Raw genomic sequence first — 17,207 nt, 5'->3', positions numbered from 1 at the left:
AATAGAGGAATAACACTTAAAAATGTTTAACTTAGCTAATAACTTAAACTTAACAACTTAGACAAAGAACAGCCTTTAGGAGCATTTAACATAGCTAAGACCTTGTGATTTAACCTCACTTACAGGCCTGATTGACTCAGCTATCCAAGGCACTCAAGCCCCTCAGAGAGCAGCATTTCTGCCACATTTCCCCAGCACAGGCACTCCTGTGTGCACACAGACACAAAGAGTCAGTGCAAGGCACCTGTGAGCAATTCCCCTGAGGGCAGGAAATGCTCCCTGTGGATCCTTTGGCATCTCCCCAGCAAAGGGCAAAGGGCTGAGCCTGGAGGAGTGGGGGGATCGGCCCAGGCTCTGTCATTGTTCAGGGATCCCCGAGTGCAGCAAACGGGAGAGTTCCAGGCTGGGAGAGGCCCCACTCAGAGGGAGTCGCTGGCCCAGGAGAGCTCCAAGGGCTCCTTTTGGAGCGCTGTTTGCAGGGCCCCACGAGAGGGGCTTCAGTCCCAGCAATGGCTCATCCTGGCCGCACTTGGCATCAACAGCTTACTTTGGCAGTGTGAGAACAGGGATGTTGTGCCACTGAGGGAACAAAAACAGTTCCCAGGGCTGCTCCTCCAGAAACCAGGAGCTGGTGGGGCAGCAGCAGTGCCTGGAGCAGACAGTGTTTGTGATGAGCTGCAGAGGAGCTGAGCCCAGGGGCTGTTGGCCCAGGCCGAAGCCCAAGGAGCATTTCTCAGCTGGCAGGGCGGCCTGAGAATGGAAGGGGGAATGCAGCAGCACAGGGCCCTTGGAACCAAGGGACCATTGTGACACTGTGGGGCTTTGTGAGACCAAGGGACCAGTGTGACACTGTGGGGCCTTGTGAGACCAAGGGATCATTGCTGGACACTGTGGGGCCCTGTGAGACCAAGGGACCATTGTGACACTGTGGGGCCTCATGGAATCATGGAGGGCACTTTGACATTTCTGGGCCTCATGGAACCAAGGGGACTGTACTGATGCTGTGTGGCTCCATGGAATGTAGAGATTATTGTGACACTGAGAGGCCTTATAGAACTTTGGAGGACATTATGACACTTTGGGGTGTCGCGGAACCAGGGGGCCATTGTGGCACTGCAAGACCTCATGGGCCAAAGGTCCATTGTGACATTGCAATCATGAAATGATGAAGACACCATTAAGACACTTCCACAGCCTCATGGAACCTAGGGGCCATTGTCACACTGAGGGCTCTCATGGTATCATGGAGACCATTGTGACACTACGAGGCCCCAGGGAATAAGCAAAGCATCATAACACTTTGAGGCCTCATGGAACTAGTGAGACCAATGTGACCCTGGGGGTCCCCACAGAACCAAGAGGACCATTGTGATACTGTGGGGCCTTGTGACACCAAGAGGTCCTTTGTGACACTGCAGGGCTGCATGGAACCAAAGCTCCAGGGTGGCACAAAGAGGCCTCCAGTCATCATTGGTCCATTGTGACACTGTGGAGCCAAAGGAGACGATTGTGACACTGCAAACCCCCAGGGTCCAAAGGTCCATTGTGACATTGCAGTGCTCATGGAATAGAGGAGTGATGTGACATTGTGGGGCCTGGAGAACCACGGAGACCATTGTGACACTGCAAGGCCTCATGGAATTGTTGGGACCATTGTGACACTTCGTGGCCTTCTAGAACCTAGGGGACCATTGTGACACTGTGGGACCCTATGCAAACAAGTCACCATTGTGGCACTGTGGGGCCTCATGAATCCAAAGCAGCATTGTGGTACTATAGGGCCCCACAAAACCAAGGGACCACAGGACAGGTCTGGCTGGTTTGGACTCCCAGGGGCCGCCTGACTGGTCCAGCTGACCTTGGCATGTTGAGGGTCTCTTCTCATCTGCTGCTGAAACACTGTGATTCCATGCTTTTCTTGCCATGGAAAAGAACTCTCCTCCTCCTCCAGACACCCATGGCCAGAATTAAGGTTTCACCTCCAAATTTTCTTATTTCCAGAGATTGTTCCCATAGGAATATTGCCAGGACAAGTCTGGCTGACAATTTTTTTCACAAGGATCACCTCTCATCGGTCCTCGAAACACTGAGGAAGGCTCTGTGCTTTCCTTGCTATGGGAAAGAACTGTCCTGCTTCTCCAAGCACTCATGGCCAAGACTGGGCTTCCACCTCTAAAATTCCCTGTGTTCAAAGAATGGTCCCAGAAAAAATCTGCTCTTACTGACAAGTCTGGCTGGCCTTTACCCAGTGAGGCTCTTGCCTGCCTTCCAAACACTGGGGCTCTGTGCTATGGAATAGAACTGTCCTTGCCCAGGTGCCCATGGACAGAATTAGGATTTCCACCTCCAACATTGTCCATTGTGAAAGACTGGAGGAGATTTTTGGCTGAAAACATTTCATGTGTGGGGGAGGAAGGGGCAGGTCCAGACTTGCCCTGCTCTGGAACCCCAGCCCTGCCCTGCTCTGGAACCCCAATCCCCTTAGAGCCTCTATGCAGCCCAGCAGTGGCTGCCAGTCCCTGGCACAGCACAGGCAATGCTCCACAGCCACCCCTGCAGCCCCCAGCCCAGCTCCTGAGGGACCAAATGAGCCCAAGGCCCACCTGGGGGAAGGGCCCAGGGAAACCAAGGGGTATTAAAGGCTGACCACAAGGCAAGCACACATCTTGACCCTACCTCCTCTTGGAATTTCCGTCTGAGCAGTGCTGGAATCCAGGAGTTGGTAGCTGTGTGTGTGCTTCTCTAAATCTTATGTTTTTCTCTCTTTCTGTGTCTTCTTCTTCTTCTGTTTTTGTGCTCCTGCAAATTTTGATTAACATTAAATTGAACAGGCTTAGAGTTTATGAAGTTGAATGGGACAAGTCAATGCCTTGAGAAGTGTTCATTGTTGATTGAATATCTGTCATAGTCTGACGTGGGAAGAATTTTTAAAAGTAGTACAAAAGTTTTTGTGTAACTGACAACCTGTTAAACCACTAAGATACTGAACACACCACTGTGAAACACATATGTTAAAAAACCTCAGGAACCTCCTCTTTCTTGTCCAGTCAACAAAGAAGCAGTGGGCCCTGGCCCTGGCCTGCATCTGAACCAAACCAAACCAAACCAAACCAAACCAAACCAAACCAAACCAAATCAAACTAAACCAAACCAAATCAAACCAAACCAAGCAAGAGCCCCTTCTCCCCTCCCCAGACTGCGCCCTCCCCATCGGCCTCATTCTAACCATACTAAACCCCAACAACTACCAAACAGGGAAACAGAAGAGGCCACAAAACCCCAACCAGAACAAAACCAGCCACAGCTATTAAAATCTTACCATCAAGTGTCGTGGGTTGACAGCCTTTATCCCAATATCGTGTGTTGTGTCTGGCAGCTGTGCCTTTTCTCTCTTCCCCCCCCCCGGCCGTCTTGCTGCGGCGGGGCGGGGAAGAGAGGAGGGAGGGTTTGACCAGGCCATTTTGCTTTTGGCTTTTGCTGCTTGGCTTGGCGAGCCGCTTTGCTTGCTTGCTTTCTGCTTTTTGTGCTGTTTTTTTTCCTTTTCTCTTGCTCCCTCTTTCTTACCCTCCCCTGAAGATACTGGACCGGCTCCGGACCTGACCTGAGAGCTCCAGGACACCCGAAGCTTGCAGAGAAGCGCCGCGCCCTCTCAACACACAGTCTGTTTTTTTGTTTTCTTTTCTTTTCTTGTGTTGGGGAGTGTTCTTTTGTTACTTGTAAATAAATAGGTTTTGTTTTCCACTTTGCTCCTCCGAGAAATTCCTTCCCGAACCCGGTGTTGGGGGAGGGGTGGTTGGAGGTTTGTTTTGTTTTGGGGGGCTCCCTTTTGGAGATTTCCCCTAATTTGTCCTAAACCAGGACAATATACTTTTTGGTGCGTTGGCCGGGAAACGGAGGCCAAAAAACAGTGGAAAAAAAACCTATAACAATAATATTTTGGTTTTGGCTATTTTGTGGGCATATCGGTGATTCATTATGTCATTTGGAGTGGAAGCTTGCCGGTCGTTCTGGTCCCTAGGGGTTTTTGAAGTTTTAATACTTTTGTGGTCCCTGGGGTTATTTCCTTACCCAAAAATAGCTCTGATGTTGGCCCTAATAAGTAGCTTTTGTAAGCGGGGGGCACTAACCAGAATAGTCATTGTGCTGGTCTTATGTGTGATGATGTGTCGGATAAAAATGCTGGACTTTATTTCAGGAATGTATGGACTGTTATTATGGTTGTTTACTCAGTTTGTTTGGGGAGAAGAAGGGGAAGGGGCTTTTCAGCCTTTGTCTTCCTTCTTGTCCTCCAAATTGTTGACATCTCTATTAGAAAATACTGAATTTCCCCTGAGTTTGAAAGAAACCATCTTTCTGGCATTTAATTTATTAAGCCTTTTCTATACTGTCTGGAGTGTGTATAAAATGAAGACTGAGATTTCTAGAGGGGTTAGAGACACTCCTGACTTAGGAGTAAAACAAAGCAGGAAAAATCTTGACTGGAGTGGGAAATGGGAGGACATGGGCCAGACTTTAAAGGAATTTTCTGATCCTATAGACTGGGACTTTCCATCTGATCAAATTCAGAATCCAGTCGAGGTGGCAAAGTATTTGAAGGAGAAGTGCCATGGTAATACTAAGGAAGAAAGGATTACTGCAGTGAGCTGGGCCTTGGCATTTGTTTACCGTACTCTGCTAGATACTGTGGAGCAGCAGATAGCAGAAAGGGAACAGGGAGATAAGTTAGTTACTACCCCAGTGACCCAGGCTGCAGCTAACATCCCAGGCTCCAGGCTAGCAGCTGAATCAGACAGTAGGTCCCAAACCATGGCTGTTGCAGCTAATACAAGAGGTGGAAAGTGTAAAGGCAAGACCGATCAAAAGGTGGAGGATGATGAGGATGATGATGCAGGAGAAGGACCCTCACCAAAATCAGAGGCCACATCAAGGGGCACAGAATCTGGAGCTAATATTGACTCCTTTTCTCTGAAGGACCTCAGAGGCCTAAGAAAGGATTACAGACGACAACCTGACGAATCTATAATTAGTTGGTTAGTCCGCCTTTGGGATGCTGCAGGGGAGGTTACGATTTTGGATGGTACTGAAGCGAGGCATTTGGGATCCCTGTCACATGATCCTGTCATCGATCAAGGTATGATGAGGGGGGCTAACCCTCACAGCCTCTGGGAACGGGTCCTAAGAAGCGTAGCAGAACGATACCTGTGTACGGATGATCTCTATATGCAGCAGACATGGTGGAAGACCATAGAACAGGGGATCCAACGCCTGAGAGAGATGGCGGTGGCAGAGCTCATTTTCTCAGATGATACAACAACTAGAAATCCGGACCTGGTACCATGCACACCTGTAATGGGGAGGAAACTTGTGCGACTTGGGCCACCTGAATACGCTTCTGCCCTAGCAATAATGAAGCGGGATGATACATATGAGACTGTGCTCGATATGGCAAAGAAGCTTCGAGCGTATGCAGATGCTGTGCATGGCCCAACTCATGCCAGAATTGCAGCAGTGGAAACCCGACTGCAGAAACTAGAGGATAAAATTGAGGAGAATCATAAGAAACTCAGGGAAGAGATTAAGGAGGACCTTATTCAAATCTCAGCTGTACAAATTAGAGGTCCTGGTGTCCAACGCTGGCGCTCCTTTGATGGGGAGAGAAGGTACACCCCACGGACTGAGTTATGGGCTTTTCTGCGTGAGTCTGGAGAAGACATGAGGAGATGGGATGGAAAACCCACCGCTGCTTTGGCACAACGGGTGCGTGATTTGAAGAAAAGAGAAAGTATCACCAAAAGGATAGCAGCTCCGGTCGCTCGTAGCCGAGATGTTAAGTATAATGATGACGATGACATGTCTGATCCCCTTGAAGGAACTTCTAAGGCATATGCCCAAGGAAAGAAGGACAATCTGGCTTAGAGGGGCCCTGCCTCCAGCCAGGAAGAGGCACGGGAGAACCGGGTTTTTTGGAAGGTGTGGATCAGATGGCCTGGCACATCAGAGCCACAAGACTATGAAGCATTGGTTGACACTGGATCACAGTGTACTTTAATGCCATCGGAACACGTGGGGACAGAACCTGTTTCCATTGCTGGAGTGACGGGAGGATCACAACAGTTGACTTTGTTGGAAGCTGAGGTGAGCTTGACTGGGAAGGAATGGCAGGAACACCCGATTGTGACTGGTCCAGAGGCTCCGTGTATTTTGGGCATAGACTTCCTCCAGAATGGCTATTACAAAGATCCTAAGGGATTCAGGTGGGCTTTTGGAATAGCTGCAGTGGAGATAGAGGGTATTAAACAATTGAACACCTTGTCTGGACTATCAGAGAACCCATCTGCAGTAGGACTCTTGAAGGTAGAGGAGCAGCGAGTGCCAATTGCCACCTCAACAGTGCACCGCAGGCAGTACCGGACGAATCGAGATGCCGTGATCCCCATCCACAAAATGATCCGAGAGCCAAGGGGTGGTCAGTAAAACCCACTCACCCTTTAACAGCCCTATCTGGCCCGTGCGAAAATCTGACGGAGAATGGAGACTGACTGTGGACTATCGTGCCTTGAATGAAGTGACTCCACCACTGAGTGCGGCTGTACCGGACATACTGGAACTGCAGTACGAGCTGGAGTCTAAGGCAGCAAAGTGGTACGTGACCATCAATATTGCTAACGCGTTTTTCTCCATCCCTCTGGCAGCAGAATGCAGGCCTCAGTTTGCTTTTACATGGAGGGGAGTGCAGTATACCTGGAACTGACTGCCCCAGGGTTGGAAACACAGTCCTACCATCTGTCATGGACTGGTCCAGGCTGCACTAGAAGAGGGTGAGGCTCCAGAACATTTACAATATATTGATGATATCATTGTTTGGGGGAGCACGGCAATAGAAGTGTTCGAGAAAGGAGAGAAGATAATTCATATTCTCTTGGAAGCCAGATTTCCCATTAAGAAGAGCAAAGTCAAGGGACCTGCCCGAGAAATTCAGTTCTTGGGGGTGAAGTGGCAAGATGGACGGCGTCAGATTCCTGTGGATATTATTAATAAAATCACTGCCATGTCCCCACCAACTGATAAAAAGGAAACACAAGCTTTCTTAGGCGCTATAGGTTTCTGGAGGATGCACATCCCTGAGTATAGTCAGATTGTGAGACCCCTTTATCTGGTTACCCGCAAGAAGAACGACTTCCACTGGGGCCCTGAGCAGCAGCAAGCTTTCGTCCAGATCAAGCAGGAGATCGCTCATGCTGTAGCCCTTGGTCCAGTCAGGACGTGACCAGATGTGAAGAACGTGCTCTACTCTGCAGCCGGGAGCCATGGTCTGTCCTGGAGCCTTTGGCAGAAGGTACCTGGCGAGACCCGAGGCCGACCATTGGGATTTTGGAGTCGGAGCTACAGGGGGTCTGAAGATAACTATACTCCAACAGAAAAGGAAATCTTGGTCGCCTATGAAGGAGTCCAAGCTGCCTCGGAGGTGATTGGTACAGAGGCACAACTCTTTTTGGCACCCCGACTACCGGTGTTGGGATGGATGTTCAAAGGAAAGGTTCCCACTACCCACCATGCCACCAATGCTACTTGGAGTAAGTGGATTGCCCTCATTACGCAGCGCGCTCGAATTGGGATGTTAAATCGCCCTGGGATCCTGGAGATAATTACAAATTGGCCTGAAGGTGAAAGCTTTAGTGTCGCAGATGAGGAACAAGAGCCAGTGACCTGGGTTGAGGAAGCTCCGCCATACAATCAGTTGCCAGTAGAAGAAACACGTTATGCTCTATTCACCGATGGTTCTTGTCGTGTCATAGGGATGAAACGGAGGTGGAAAGCAGCTGTGTGGAGTCCCACTCGACGGGTTGCAGAGGCTACTGAAGGAGAGGGTGAATCCAGTCAATTTGCTGAAATCAAAGCTATTCAACTGGCCCTAGGTATTGCAGAGAGAGAGAGGTGGCCAAGGCTCTATTTGTATACCGATTCCTGGATGGCAGCCAATGCTCTATGGGGATGGCTGAAGAGATGGAAAGAGGCGAACTGGCAGCGAAGAGGAAAACCAATTTGGGCTGCGGAAGAGTGGAAAGATATCGCTACTCGGGTAGAGAAGTTACCTGTGAAGATTCGCCATGTAGATGCCCATGTCCCCAGAAGTAGAGCTAATGAAGAGCAGCAAAACAACCAGCAAGTACATCAGGCTGCAAAGATAGGGGAGTTGAAGATAGATCTCGACTGGGAGCATAAGGGAGAGTTATTCTTAGCACGATGGGCCCATGATGCCTCAGGCCACCAGGGTAGAGATGCCACCTATAAGTGGGCACGAGACCGAGGGGTGGATCTAACCATGGACAGTATCTCTCAGGTTATTCGTGACTGTGAGACGTGCGCTGCCATCAAGCAGGCCAAGCGGGTGAAGCCCCTCTGGTATGGGGGGCGGTGGTCTAAGTACAAATACGGGGAGGCCTGGCAGATTGATTACATCACACTGCCTCAAACCCGCCAGGGCAAGCGCTATGTACTAACCATGGTAGAAGCCACTACGGGATGGTTGGAAACCTACCCTGTGTCTCATGCCACAGCCCGTAACACTACCATGGGCCTTGAAAAGCAGGTCCTTTGGAGGCACGGTACTCCCGAGAGAATTGAGTCAGATAATGGAACTCATTTTAAAAACAATCCTATTAATACTTGGGCTAGGGAACATGGCATCGAGTGGATATACCATATCCCCTATCATGCACCAGCTGCAGGGAAAGTGGAAAGGTATAATGGATTGTTAAAAACCACCTTAAAAGCATTGGGTGGGGGGTCTTTAAAAAACTGGGAGCAGCATTTGGCAAAGGCTACCTGGTTAGTTAACACTCGAGGTTCCACCAACCGAGCGGGTCCTGCTCAGTGTGAGCTCCTTAATATAGTAGATGGGGATAAAGCCCCAGTGGCCCATGTCAGAGGTTTGTTGGGAAAGACTGTATGGATCAACCCTGCCTCGAGTACAGACAAACCCATCTGTGGGATTGTCTTTGCTCAAGGACCAGGTTATACATGGTGGATAATGCAGAAAGATGGAACAACACGGTGTGTACCTCAGGGAGACCTGATTGTGGGATGAGACTCATATATGAATGTCATTGTTTGTTGAATGTGAGACAGAAGGAAACTGTAAGTGTCAAAGGTCTGAGCAAGTAAGATGAGAGAAATGTGTAAGTGTCAAAGGTGTGAGTAAGTGAAATGAAAGTTTTTTATTGTATGTTCACGATATGGGATAAGGGGTGGAGTGTCGTGGGTTGACAGCCTTTATCCCAATACTGTGTGTTGTGTCTGGCAGCTGTGCCTTTTCTCTCTTCCCCCCCCCCCCCCCCCCGCCGTCTTGCTGCGGTGGGGCGGGGAAGAGAGGGGGGAGTGTTTGACCAGGCCTTTTTGCTTTTGGTTTTTGCTGCTTGGCTTGGCTAGCCGCTTTGCTTGCTTGCTTTCTGCTTTTTGCGCTGTTTTTTTCCCTTTTCTTTTGTTCCCTCTTTCTTACCCTCCCCTGAAGATACTGGACCGGCTCCGGACCTGACCTGAGGGCTCCAGGACACCCGAAGCTTGCAAAGAAGCGCCGCGCCCTCTCAACACACAGTCTGTTTTTTTCTTTTCTTTTCTTTTCTTTTCTTTTCTTTTCTTTTCTTTTCTTTTCTTTTCTTTTCTTTTCTTTTCTTTTCTTTTCTTTTCTTTTCTTTTCTTTTCTTTTCTTTTCTTTTCTTTTCTTTTCTTGTGTTGGGGGAGGGGTGGTTGGAGGTTTGTTTTGTTTTGGGGGGCTCCCTTTTGGAGATTTCCCCTAATTTGTCCTAAACCAGGACATGGACACACACAGTTCCCTCCATCTTGCCCCCTGAACCCCCATACCAGAAACCCCAAAATCTACTTTTTCACCCCGTAATAGCTTCACTAATATGCTACCTAAACTGTTGTGGCTTGCTGATCTTCATAGAAGGTTGGTAACTTGCTCCATGGGTCATAATCAAAACCAGAGGGGCATTCTGGGCTCTGTGCCAGCGTCTCTGAGCCCCCTGGCAGGGGTCTGGGCTGCTCAGGACAGCCAGAGGGATGTCCTGGGTCCTGACAAATCTTGGTTTCACAACAATGACAAACCCTGCTTCAGAGCCTAGACATAACAAGAAAACTACAGGTACATCTTAATCCCCGAGCCCCCTGCCCATCACTGGGGACTCTGGGGGTTTCTCCCCCTGTGCCAGTGTAGGATTGATGGGGGTAGCACGGTCAGGACGCATGGAGATGAGAAATCTCTGCAGCCAGGTCGTGGAACTTGGGGTTTATTGCAAAGGGCCTGGGTGCAGGGCCCTGCTGGGATTTGGGGTTTATTGCAGAGGGCCTGGGTGCAGGGCGCTGCTGGGATTTGGGGTTTATTGCACAGGGCCTGGGTGCAGGGCCCTGCTGGGATTTGGGGTTTATTGCACAGGGCCTGGGTGCAGGGCCCTGCTGGGATTTGGGGTTCATTGCACAGGGCCTGGGTGCAGGGCCCTGCTTGGAGCTGCAGCCACAGCTCGGAGCAGGCCTAAGAGAAGAGAGGGGGAGAGAGGATGAGAGGGTAAGAGAGTAAAAGCATATGAGAGTAAAAGGGGTAAGAGCATCAAAGGCAAGAGCTAAGAGACAAGAGGTAAGAGCAAGAGTAAGAGAGGTAAGAGCTAAGACAGCGAAGTTCCCGTTACAATACAATAAATCTTCTTCTATGTTGAATATTCTGATTCTCACTAACCAATCTAGTACAATATAGAAATCCTACAGCATTTCCATACTGCCTGTAAGAATCACTGCATTACCATACAGGGCTACATTTTAAACCCTAAAAACTCCTCTGTGGACCCCTTCTTGTAGGGGCAGCTCTGACCCTGGGACCTGCCTGCAAGCAGAGGGAATTGTTCCATCAAAAGGGGATTACTTTCAGTGGCCTCACCGTTATTTTCCCGTTGTTCAGTAACTGAGGGATCTCAAAGCTTGCTTTCATTTCAATCTCGCTTATAGTTTCCATATTCTCAAAATCTTTTGCCAGACAATCATATTTGTAAGGCTTTCCTCTTTCGTCTTCCCCAACACCCCAGAGCTGGCGCTGCTGCGGCCGTGGGGCAGAGGGGCTGTGAAAGGGGGATCCGGGATTGGAGCGGGAGGAAGGGGAGGGAGAGGAGAAGCGGAGGAGCAGGAACAGGAGCAGCACGGAGGGAGCAGCCCGAGGAGGAGCAGCAGCCGGGAAGGAGCATTGCGGGGTTCCACGGCGAGCCCGCAGCTCGGCTGGGCCCGGCAGCATCGCATTGCCCCGCGTCCCGCAGGTGAGCGCCGAGGGGAAGCGGCAGCTCCGGAGGGGTTTTGGGGGGGAAGAGGAGGATTCTGCTGGGGTTTGGACCTTGCCGATTCCGGAGTTGGGAAAAGTGCATATTGTAGGGCTCTATGCAGATATTTACTGTGGGAATCCATAAAATCAGAGGGGTTTGGGAAAGCTGCAAAAGGCAGGCCTCGGAGACAGCAGAACTGTGAGTAGAGCACAGCCATGAGATAGGTCAGCAGAAAAATTATTTAAACTGTAGAAAAAGCAAGGGCAAATAGAACAATGGCCTGTGTATTAATGCTTGTCTGAATAGCTCTCTAAGCTGCAGAAAGTTTATTTAGCAAGATATTAGGAAAGTTGAAGCTTAAGAATGGAGCTCTGTGCGTTGTGTTTTAAGGCTTACAAGCAGGTATTGTATTCGAAATAAGCAAGCATTGTTTTAAGCAAAGGTACGTGTGCTTATGGTGTGTGAAAAACGGCAATCACTTGTTTTTAAAATTTTAAAAGTTTAATAGTAATAAAATAGTTCTACAAATAGTAATACAATTAGAGTAATAATAATTTGGACAATTTGAACTAGGACAATACGAGACAACAAATATAAAGAGTTACGGATGTCTGGGTACCTTTTTCTGGGCAGCACGAGCCCGAAAAAGGATCCCTGCTAACGAAGATTAACCCTTAAAAACAATAACTCATTGCATATTCATACACCTCATAGATGATGCATAAATTCCATTCAAACATTCAAACACAGGATTCTGTGGTTCTGGTCAGTGTCAGCTTCTTTCTCTGAATCCTAACAGTGCCTTCGAGGTGGGAAGAAATTCGTTTCTTCTGATAAGAGAGCAATAAATTCTTTTTCTCTTAAAGGTTTAGGTGTCCTGTGGCTGCTATCTTGCTGCAAGTCCTTTCTTTAAAAAAGTATCCTACATAGTATCATTTCTATGTTAACAATTTTTATTACCTAAAACTATATTTAACACGGTACTTAAGAGAATTAATACAGCATTACTTTCTAACACAACACATATAATATTCATTTTAATATTTGCAAAAAGCCAATCATAAAATACAGGCATTTTCACATTTACCATATGTATTTTGATGTATTGATCAGTAGTGCTGTATTAACAGTTTAATAATAAATGTAGTCTTGTAATTAAAAGGTAACTTTTGCAGTTAGAAGAACTATGTTAGTGGGGTTTTTTTAAAGAAAGGAATGAGGCACTCGCATCAGATAGCAGCCACAGGACACCTGAATCTTTCAGAGAAAAGAATTTATTGCTGTCTTATCAGAAGAAATGAACTTCTTCCCACCTCAAAGGGGCTGTTAGGATTACAGGGAAGAGGTTGATGATGGCCAGACAGAATCCTGTGTTTGAATGGAATTTATGCATCATGTATGAGGTGTATGAATATGCAATGGGTTGTTGTTTTTAAGGGTTAATCCTTTGCTAACGGGTGTCCTTTTTCGGGCTTGTGCTGCCCAGAAAAAGGTACCCAGACGTCCATAACTCTTTATATTTGTTGTCTCGTATTGTCCTAATTCAAATTGTCCAAATTATTATTACTCTAATTGTGTTACTATTTGTAGAACTATTTTATTACTATTAAACTTTTAAAATTTTAAAAACAAGTGATTGGCATTTTTCTCAGGAGTTGAGTCCCAAATATATTTTGGTCGCTGAGAGAGGTATTTTTAATTCATTTGATGAGAGTATATTTTTGGATCTCTCAGGAATGCAAAGGGGAGCAGGGGAAGCGTTGAGTGCCTGGAGTGGAGGTATGCTGGGGAAAGGGGACCCTGGAACACCTGATATAAAATTTCAATGGTCAATCCAAATTTTACTTCTATACCTTTTATTTTAAAGCAAGCAAGCAGCGCTGGGTGGCCGGGGAGTCACTGCTCCATTCACAACACACACAGTTCAGTAAAGTATATATACTGTTTTTAAGCCTACAAAGCAGTTTCTAATGTGCTTGGTTAGTCCAAATGAGCAAATATCAATAAGCTGGGAGCAGTAATTTCATAATATTTCTAGGTGGTCATTGATTGGTATCCTTGTAGTTGTCTGGAGGGAGGCCTTGCACTGGTGTCTGCTACATGATTTTGTCAAGTGCATCAAGCTTTTTATTATACAGAAGCTTTTAATTGCTTTGTTGCAATATCTCTTAGCTTTACCCCAACTTCCTCTAATTTATTCTAAGCATCAGTCATCTTGCTACCTCATCTCTTTTGCTCTACTGTACTTCTTTGATTTTGATGCTTTTTTTGGCTGTTTGGTCAGAAAGTTTCAAAAGCTTTCTTTGTGTCTATTTTGGACACAGCAGATAGAAGCATTTGCTGATTCCATTGCCAATTGGCATGAATCACAAAAACAATTTCCACAGAATCAGGGGAGGGTGAGCCCTGGGACCCCCCAAAACCCCCTCATCATGTCTGAGCAGGACCTGGGAGATGGGGGGATGCCCAGGACCCACAGGCCCCCCAGCAGCTCTGAGAAGAGGGACCCCCATAACCCCAAAGTGAGGACACTGGAAACAGGGAACTCCTGGGAGAGGTTTTTGGACTTCTTGATTTTTGGAGGTATTTCTGGCCACCAGACACCCGGTGACTTCTATAGATGGACTTGGCCAGTGGGACCATCAAAGGCAATGCACTCACATCTTGTTTTTTCCCCAAACCAGGATTTCCCATTCCCAAACCTCATCTGGATGGAGAAGGCTGTGAAGAAGAGGAAGATGCCCCAGGGCACTGAGGCAGGTGAGGAGGAAGTCAGTGCCCCTTTCTCCCTCTCTCCTGCTCCATCTCCCAGCCCAGCACGGCCCCGGCTGCAGCACAGCCCCACTGCTGATGCTGTCCAGCCAGGGATGCACTGGGGGGATCTCCTTCCCCTTCCCTCTGGCACACAGGCAAATCCCATCCTCTCCTTGTCCTTCCTCCCCCAGGGAAGGAGCTGAGGATGGAGAGCAGGGCAGACAAATCCCCATGGCAGAACCTCGTGGCAGAGGCCATTTTGAGCAGCTCTAGGGCACAGGAATCCAACAGGGAGGAAAAGCCATGGAGATCCCTCAGGAGGAGGGGCTGCAAACCCAGCCCAGGGTGCTCCGAGGAGGAAAGACTCAGCCTGTGCCAGGAAGGCAGCCAGATCTGGCCAGATCTCTGAAGTGGTGGTCCATGAGCAGATTGACAATGGCAAGAAGCCCCACCAGTGCTTGGAATGTGGGAAGAGTTTTGGCAGGAGCAACCACCTGCTCATCCACCAGAGGACCCACACTGGGGAACGGGCCTATGAGTGTGGGCAATGTGGGAAGAGCTTCAAGTTCAGCTCCCACCTCATTGTCCACCAGAGGATCCACACCAATGAACGGCCTTATAAATGTGGAGAATGTGGAAAGGGCTTCAGGAGGAGCTCCAGCCTGAAACTCCACCAGATCATCCACACTGGGATACGACTCTTTGTATGTGGGGAATGTGGAAAGGGCTTCCGTGACAGATCCCGCCTGAGCATCCACTAGACAATGCACACTGGGGAATGCCCCTACACGTGCTCAGAGTGTGGGAAGAGCTTCATTGAGAACTCCAGCCTGATTCTGCACCAGAGGATCCACACTGGGGAGAGGCCCTACAAGTGCAGGGAATGTGGGAAAAGCTTTAGGCAGAGCTGCCATCTGAATGCCCACCAGAGGATCCACACTGGGGAGAGGCCCTACAAGTGCGGGGAATGTGGGAAAAGCTTCAGTCAGAGCACTAGGCTGATTCTGCACCAGAGGATCCACACTGGGGAGAGGCCCTACAAGGGTGAGGAAGGTGGGAAAAGCTTCAGGCAGAACTCCAGCCTGATTGCCCACCAGAGGATCCTCACTGGGGAGACACCCTATGAGTGTTCTGAGTGTGGGGAGAGGTTTCAGAGCTGATACCGTCTCCTCAAGCATCAGCAGATTCACACAGAATAGAGGCCCTTCTGCTGCCCTGACTGCAGGAAGAGCTTTAAGAAAAACTCTACCCTCGTCACCCACCAGCAGATCCACACTGGCGAGAGGCCCTGAACGTGTTCCAAGTGTGAGAAGAGCTTCTCCCAGAGCTCTACCGTGACTCAACACCAAGGGAGGCAACAGTAAGGGATGCCCTACAGCTGCCCTGTGTGCAGGAAGAGTGTTGCCTTGATTTTTTAAGATTTTTTTAGTCTTCTGATGTCTACATTCTTGTAGCAAACTTTCTCAAACACTTTCTGTAAATAACTTCTTGTTTTGCGTTCTTTCATAGAAGAAGAAAAATTTGATGGACTGTTAGTTTGTCCAGTGTCATTGGAGAGGTGGCACTTTCACCCTCCAATCCATGGTCACTTTTAGAAAACTATAAATGTTGGAGTCAGAAAATAAACTTCCCTTTTCTTTCCCTTGAGAGCAGCAGTGTGTGCGCTCGTGTTGTTTTGTGTCCTACAGTGACAGGAAGAGCTTTGAGCGCTGCTTCAACTCCATCCCCCGTTGGGGACCCCCACTGGATGGTCCACAGTGACCCTCACTGTGCAGAGACTTGGTCATCCATGGTCCTGGTGATCCGTGTTGGGAAGACACCTGGCTGGTGGTCTCCACATCTTCCTGGCTCTCCTTGGGCACTTGAACACGGCCAGAGAAAAATCCATTGGGATGCAAACAGACATCAGAATTTCACAGGGGACAGCATAGTTTTTTACTTTTGACACCAAAAAAGTCTCACCTTTTGCATCCTATCATTCTTCGGGTGGCATCCAGGAACTCCAAATGGTGTTGGAGGTCTTTTCCAACCTGAATCATTCCATGATTCTAATTCTCTCTGGCCCACCGGCATCTTCCACAGCCAAATGGTGATGGACTGGGGCAAAAAACCAGGATTTTGGAGACAATGGAGTAGAAACTCCTCTTAAAAAAGGTCGTTCCTACTCACCCAAGCACATGGATACTCAGCAGCAGGGACACATAAATGCTTTTATTTTGGCCTTTATTTTCTTTCATTTTTCATTATCCTTCACCCAACATTGGGGTAAATATAAAGTCATTTAACTAACACACGGATGGTGACATTGTGGGACATGGGTGGGGACATGGTGGGGATGGGGACAAGGACCTGCGTGGGAATGTGGTGGGGATGGGGACAAGGACCTGGGTGGGGATATGGTGGGGATGGAGACAAGGACATGGCTGTGGATGGCGATATTGGGCATGGGGGGTGTCACAGATAGAGATGGTGACATGGGGCTCTATGGCCATGGAGGAGGACATGGGGGACATGGCCATGGATGGCGACACAAGTGACCTAGAGACAAGTCCATGGGTTGACGTGTCCATGCCATGGGGTGTCCCATGGCCAAGGACAACACATCCCCACCACCACCATGATACTGTCCCTTTCATGCTACCATTTATTCCCTGCTCCTCCCCACTGTCATCCCACTGTGAACCCAGCCAGGGACAGGGGTGGCACTTGGGGACACTCCTGTCCCCACTCCAGCACATGCCTGGGGCCAGAGAAGCAGAGAAGGGGTTCAAGGATGATGGGGACCGTTCCTTGCTGTTCTCCAGACTGAACCTCAAAGGACTGAACACCTGGGGTGACACCAACACAGTCACACCGAGGGGACACAGCTGTCACCACCATGGTGACAGGGACACCTCATAGGGTGGCCCTACCTCAGGCTTGGGCCAGAAGTCAGGGTTGTGGTGGGTCCCGTAGATGCTCATCAGGCAGATGACCCCTGGTGGGATGGGAATGGCCACTTTAGGGACAGCAGATGAGGGTGGGTGGTGACACTGGGGACACCCTGGCCATGCCATACCCTTGGGGATGACACGGCCATCACACAGGGGGATGTCCTTGGTGCAGCGCCGGGACACAGCAGTGACAGGAGGGTGCAGCCGCAGGCTCTCC

The 17,207-nt window shown here is 48.9% G+C and overlaps 1 pseudogene; it reads left to right on the top strand.

Annotated features, from left to right (window-relative positions):
* Positions 1-15,349, top strand: part of LOC132077835 (zinc finger protein 208-like) — a 403,462-nt pseudogene extending 388,113 nt beyond the window's left edge.
* The last annotated feature ends 1,858 nt before the right edge of the window (positions 15,350-17,207 follow it).

The sequence above is a fragment of the Ammospiza nelsoni genome, chromosome 10, assembly GCF_027579445.1.
Source record: "Ammospiza nelsoni isolate bAmmNel1 chromosome 10, bAmmNel1.pri, whole genome shotgun sequence".
In the NCBI taxonomy this organism is placed as follows: domain Eukaryota; kingdom Metazoa; phylum Chordata; class Aves; order Passeriformes; family Passerellidae; genus Ammospiza; species Ammospiza nelsoni.
The sequence above is the reverse complement of the archived record's forward strand: the minus strand, read 5'-3'. Positions and strand labels throughout refer to the sequence as shown.